Raw genomic sequence first — 7,343 nt, 5'->3', positions numbered from 1 at the left:
TGGGGTTACAAAGTCAAGTCTCTTTAGCAAGCAAGCTTAGATTCAAATTATTACTATCAGCTAGTTGCATTGATCAGTGGTTGCCACCTAAGTTGCTCATTAACAGATACTAGGTGGTCAATTCACATTTCAAAATGAATTGATATCGTTGATTGGCATAGCACATATACAATGCATTAATTAATTCCTTTGAATGACACAGGCTTCAGTTAACGCAGCATGATGTTTTGTCTGTTGAAAATTATTTCCTTTAATATTAATGTGGAATACTACATCATCATCATCTTTATTGTTATTCTTATTGTCCAGGGATATGCCATACTTGGTTCACTTCTTGTGATGCTCGGTTCGAAATCGCAGGACACTTCCGTTTTTCCTTAACTTGGTTTTTAATAACAGTTTTTTTTTAATATGATTCACTACTATGAATGGACACACTTGTTTTTGGGCATGATGCAGTATGAAACTGACCAACTGAGCTATATACAAAATGACAATTTCAGGGCCTACCCTCCAAATAAATTTCTTGGCCAACCACTGTCTCATCTGTCCTTAGTCCTTTAACTATTGTTGTTGAGTACTGTCTTCATGTTCTGCCAGTCACCAGGTACTTTTGACGAGTTTAAGCACAGCTTGTGGGTTTTCCTTGAGCGCTATTGATGAGTTAACTTAAGCCATCCTGCTGCCCCCTGACCACTAATGACAAGTATAAATGCGCAACTTCACAGGCAGCTGTGTACTGTTCATGAATTTAAGTGCACAATAGAGCTTTGAACCTATTTTTTAGCAGTTTCTCACAGTTCTGGCTACTAAGTTGGTAGTAGTAGTAGTAGTAGTAGTAGTAGTAGTAGTACTGTGTCTACTACGATATTATTTCACTGCATTCAATTTTACTTGATCTTACTGTTCATCAATGTTTGGGATTACAGAAATGTCCGATTCCACCCGTATGCTTTGAGCAATGACGTCACCAATATGGCGGACACGACCATTCACAATGTCTCCAATATGGCGCCTATGAGGTCGTTATGTAAACACGATTACAAAATCCATAAATATAATCAAACTCACGGGACCAGTGCGGGAAATTGGGGTTTTTTGGGTGGGGACAAACTAAACACACACACACACACACACACACACACACACACACACACACACACACACACACACACACACACACATGACAACATAAAACCAATCAAAATTTCCCCAATTCCACTACATTCACAATATTCACAGGAATCTGTCACTTCCCTTCATCTACATAGCTCAACCACAATTACCGATACCACAAAATGAAAATTGATATCTAGAAAAATTGCAACACTGCGACTACACATACCATCAAAAATGGGAATCGGACCCTTCACTTGACCTATTTATGTCAACGGCAGCTCACAATACCAAAACACGTAGCTACAACGAGTCATTGGAATTGGACACTTCCCTTGACCTATATAACTCAAATACAACTGACAATACCAAAAAAATTGAAATAAAGTTCTTCCCCTAAGATACATAAATCAACCACAAGTGCTGATAACAAAACACCAACCATCAACACATGCAGTAAATAACACTGACCCAAAAACACACAAATACCCCACCAATCATCATAACATGCAAACAATAGATCCAAAAAAATGGCTACTTACCACAAAAAAAGTTCCAGCACTACATACTAGGTCAGCAACCCCAATCCCCCCACCTCTGCCAAACAAACAAACAAAAACACATCCAAAACAAACCAGCCCCCCCCCCTCAACCTTAACCCAATTAAACTTAGAAGACATATCCATACCAAACAAAAGAAGCCACAAATTAAATTAAATGACTTACCACTCAACAAACAGCAAATGACACCACAATAACATAAACACAACACAAACATGATTCTTAACTCAGTGAAACCAATTTCTGTTCTTCTATAACAGTCATGACCGATAAATGCACACTTCAAGCAGTGATAACCAAATGAACCCAATACACCACATAATACACCGACCATACACACACCACTTGATGACACCTCCAACTGCAACAAGACGACAGCTACAAACACAACACACTCATAAACTAAACTCCGCACCGTCATGACGTCACACACCACAACATGCTTACATCACGGATCAAAGCCGATGGGTGGGATTGGACGCCTCTGTTGATCCAAATGTTTTTATCTTCAGCCCTTCTATTGAATATGTTGTTGTTGTTGTTCCCTTCTTATTGAGGAAGAAATTATGAAGATATGAACCATGACAGTGGGGATGAATTATTCGAAGTTGATACAAGTGGTAACTCCTCCACAGATTCTGACCATGACAGTCTTGAAGTCATGTACCTCAACAAGTGTAACATGTAGTCTTGTGTCAACAAGATGTAATTGATAGTCTGGCCGAGGAAGAAAGGGTGGTGACAAATTTGACTAGAAAAAAAATAATTTTAGTCCACTTAATCACGCATTTGAAGACTTGTCCTTAGGACACAGCAATCAGCCAGGGAATGATCCAAGCTCTCTGTCATTCTTCATGTCATTTTTCAGAGAAGATACTGTACTGACTAATACACAAACAGGAGGTTTGGAGTCCCTTGATGTCTCTTTCACACGTGTGAAGTGCACAGGAGTGAAAGTACCGCATACACTGCATCAGACAGACAAAAATTATAAATGATCCTCTGTTTATGGTATTGAAATATTCATAAATCAATAAAGATATTTCATACACTTGGATTTACATTTCTTTGAAGATTTTATTGCACAATTGGGCATAAAACAGATCATTTTCTTTCATTTCATGAACTGATGGTTTTAAAGTTTCCTTGAGGTGTACGAGTCTCAGCTTTATCTTTAACAATTGTAGAAGCTGAAGAAATTAATTAAAATTTGTATCACAGCCATGACTTGAACCTTTTTTCAACTTTATTCAATTGACTGTATACATACAAATAGAGCACATTAATAAGAATTGACACATTATATTTAGTTTCAGATTTTTTTAAAAAAAATTTCTCCTTTATTACATTTTTGTTGACTATCTTTTCAGTGTTGGCAGTGTTGGGAGTTCATTTTAGTTTTACATTTAGGATATTTTTCCATGTGTGTGTTTTTGTAATGCTTTCAGTCTTTTTATGAAGTTTTTGAGTTAGGTTTGTTGACTTCTTTCCTCAGTGACGATTAATGGCAGCAAATAAACAGTTTTATGTTACTAGTGTAGGTCGGCTCAGTGACAGAGAGCTGTGACATCTCTCCCCCGCCCCCCTGCCCGCACATCTAGTACAGAAAAGGCTGCCCCAGGTACCCCATCCTCACCACACCTCAAGGTGGCACTCTGGAGCCAGTTGACTGTGGCCAACAAAGCTTCCAGCTGCATTTGGACTGTGGCTAACTCCTCCTGCATCCGCACACAACAGAGACAGTCCCTATCCATCTAGCTAATATGTGATTTACTATAAGAAACTTAAGGAAACCTACTGCCACACTAGGTTAACAACTACACTCTAGGTGGCAGAAAGGACACTCAACAATGAAAAACAATAAATATTTATGGTAGAAGCTAGATCTGGTGCTTATTTTGCTGCTAGGGCTATCAAATGGATACTACAGGAAAAAACAGTAACCTACAGTATACTGCTAGGGGCTATATAGTGAATGTTATTTATAAATGTTAAACAGTAACCAGCGGTAAACTACACCTACTGGTAATCCCTCGCATTTACAGTGTAAACAAACGTTTACGTACACGCGAAAATGGCCTAATAAAACTATAAAAACGGCTACATTCAATGTATCGAGTCGAAATGACACAAATAAACGTAAATACTGAGTATTGTACACTGACAGATGCAGGTACAAGACAAAACCTTTAGCTAACAATAAGAGTTCAGAATGAAAAGCACAAATACGAGTTCTACTTTATAGGAACCCATAGGCTCACAGTACACGATCACTAATGCCCACAACAAGCTAAGGAAAATAAGCAGACGCGAGGAGAGTATTAGATTTCTGCTAACTAAACCGTATGTAAGAATGGCTCAGAAGTTTTATTGTAACATTGATTTACTCAGACATTTTAGTGTAACACTAATTTACCACGTATTTTACGTCTACTTAACTGTTAACGCTCACAGGTTGCGCTAGTCAAACGTATGCAAGTGGCGTTAAGTGTTCACCGTCAGTATCACTTTTCCTAATAAAACTTATAAAAACTGCTACCTTCAATGTAACGAGCCTAAATGACACTAATAAGCGTGAATACTAAGCATCCAACACTAACTTAAACTGATTAACCCTCGTATTTATAATGTAAACAAACGTTCACGTACACGCGAAAAATGACCTAATAAAATGTATAAAAACTGCTATGTTCAATGTATCGAGTCTAAATGACACTAATAAACGTAAATACTGAGTATTGTGCACTACTTAATTGATGTTCCCGCGCATTTAACAATGTAATTTAAGAATGTAAACAAACGTTTGCGTACACGCGAAGCTGTCCTTCGCTTTTCCTATTCAAACGCAAATAAAAACTGAAACCTTCAATTTATCAAGTCTATTTCACACTAATACCATAGAAAATACAGAAAAAACTGTTAATTACATATCTCGTAACACTCACTGAAAAAGACGTAAAATTCTGCTGTTGGCCACACGAGCGACAAGATTCACACTGGTTTTGAATGCATCTGCTGGTTCTGCGATACTGTCACCCTTCGTGTACTCAGTACTGTGTAGTCAGCAGCAACCTCGTGGTGTTGTGGAAATTTGTGTGTGATATTCTCCAGGTAATTTATAAGCGTTTATAAACTGCAAACAAGAATAAGTGAAGAAATGTGTTTCGGAAGTAAATTAACATGGTACTTAATTTCTATCACAGTAACAGTTGAGTTTGATGAGTGTACTAGTTCGCGAATATCTTGTGATGACTCTGCTGTTTGAGGCTGCTGTCTTTTTTATGTTTTAATTTTTAATGGGTACATAAGGATGAGATTTTATTCTGTATTTAATTGTGATCACATCACCTATAGTGTGCTTGGTGACGGTGTGTGAATGTTGTAATTTTTCAGGTTATGTTCGTAACAACTAAATACCTGAGTTGTTAGTGCTTGTTTTTGGCCTGACCGTTAAAATCGCTACGTGTATCTTCGTAAAAGAAACGGCTGAGTGTGTGACGTGCTGTCAGGAGCAGTTTGTCTACGAAGTAATCTCCTCATATACTTCGTGGCTAACGAGAAAAGGCTGACAGTGAAATTCAAAGGTTGCCCATGTTAGTGCGCTTATTTTGACTTACTTAGCAGTAATAATGATTGTGGTGATAATTTTCTGTGATGTGATGTAGACATAAAGCGGCTCCAGATCTTAGGGCTAACGTAAGCATTTTTTAAAGTGCCCACAGTTACTACATCATTTCATGGTTTGAGTATGTTCGCATGAAAGGAAATGCTGCAATTCTGTTGCATTTTGTTAGTTTTCACTGTGCATTGATTATTCGTGTCGTTAGTATTCGTGTAATCATATGTAAATACCAGTTTGTTGTAGTGTGTGGGTTTTAATGGAGTTCTGTATAAGAGTACTGCAACATCATTAACGAACTGGCGAGATGCAAGGTACAGATTAACTATAATCTGCCTAACGTAAAGCATTACATGTCATCAGAACTCAATAGATCATTCATCATATTTACAGTTAGTATGAAGTCGTTTCAGTAAATCAGTTTTGTTAGAAAATGCTAACCAATGTTTAATCTTGATGGTAATCAAGAATGAGAACTTCCGCATTGCAATGTGCAGTCTACAGCAGGTATTGGTTTCCTTTAATAGCAGGTAAAGATTCTAAAATGATGATGCTTCCTGTAAATTGAGCATACATCCGTGAATGAATACAGATGAAGTAAGTTTCAAGGTAATGCCTACGTTGAAAATGCATATTCACTGATAAACAATCCGTATATCCGGATTTTCTTCATGTCCCTATCACACTGAAATTAACACAATGAACCAAGTATAGAATGAAATATTTGATGTTGTTAAGTAATATCGCTGCAATCTATTTACTGCTGTGATTGTTTGTAATGCTGAAGTTAATGCATGCACACAAAATTACACATCTTCCATAATTGTCACAACAGGATGGTATCCATGAGCCAGTGTTACAAAGAAGCAGTAGCAACTTTAAATGCTCAGTTTCCATTGCATGTTATTTTATGATTGTTCTCACTCTTCATGACCTGCAAAATGTGAATGAGTTTATATCAATGAACACACTTTTCCTCAGCCACTTTGCATCTGTTTCCTGTGTAATCACCCATTTACTGCACGCAATATATGAGTGACAATACTGCCTTTGAGCTATACCTCATGGTAAAAACAGAAACTGAGTGGTCTTATCTGATTGCTTTTTCTTTTCAGACTGTAGAACTGAAGCGATGGACCAGGAGCCAACTAAGTGGATAAAAAAAGATGAAACTGATGAAGTACAAACTGAGTTACACTTCATAGTAAGTGGCTTACTTGTATTTCTTAACAGGGTTTCATTAATTTCTGTGTGCAGTGTGATGCGTGAATACATACAATTGATGTCATACAGCTGGAAACATGAATAATTCGGTTTACTAAACTGATGAACTTACTATCTTAAATATGACATTTTGCACAGTGCATTGAAATAAGCCTTGTATTAAACCTCACATAGAATTGAGCAAGAGTTTCAATTTAATGTTTAGTAAACATGCAAAACTTTTTTAATGCACAACCCAATTATACTGATAAACTGGTTGCCATAAAGTGGGTATATTCTGCTCTGATACACTTCTTTTGAATGACAACCTTAATGTGCAACTTAAGAATGATTATGACTGTAGTGAACCTTAGCAGTGCCATTAAATTTATAAATAGTATGGCTGCAGTTAATGCATTATTGCAGTGTATCGTGGTATGGAATGAGAATTGTTTACTTTGAATATGTGAACCATATGTAAGTAGAACTCTCAGCAGTAAAGTTAAATTTCAGACAAATATCACATGGAAGCATAAATTGTTACACGGCAGAATGAATTTGTATGTTGGCAGCAAAGTTTTTATGAATCCATGGGGCTACACATTAAATATTGACAGGTTTGTCCATAACCACTTTCTGCATTTGCTGCACATTGTTACTCATATTGTTTGTGAAACTGTCACAATGATACAGTTACTGGTGTAAATAATCTTACATATACATGTCACTTGAAATCTGATGTAGTGCAACCAGTTGTAGGGTATTCACCTATCAGCAGCAAACAAATTCACTTGGTGCCACTAGTATTTTTATCCTGCAAATGAGAATTGAGCGCACTGACACA

At 37.0% G+C, this 7,343-nt stretch overlaps 1 protein-coding gene across 1 annotated transcript in view; it reads left to right on the top strand.

Annotated features, from left to right (window-relative positions):
* The first annotated feature begins 6,449 nt into the window (after positions 1-6,449).
* LOC124720368 (zinc finger protein 729-like) overlaps positions 6,450-7,343 on the top strand; it is a 116,767-nt gene continuing 115,873 nt past the window's right edge. The window contains exon 1 of the mRNA XM_047245696.1: positions 6,450-6,500. The gene's annotated coding sequence lies outside the window, so the exon portion shown is untranslated. The remainder of the gene's footprint in view (positions 6,501-7,343) is intronic.

This window comes from Schistocerca piceifrons, chromosome 11 (genome assembly GCF_021461385.2).
Source record: "Schistocerca piceifrons isolate TAMUIC-IGC-003096 chromosome 11, iqSchPice1.1, whole genome shotgun sequence".
Classification (NCBI taxonomy): domain Eukaryota; kingdom Metazoa; phylum Arthropoda; class Insecta; order Orthoptera; family Acrididae; genus Schistocerca; species Schistocerca piceifrons.
This window is presented reverse-complemented; position numbering and strand designations above follow the sequence as displayed.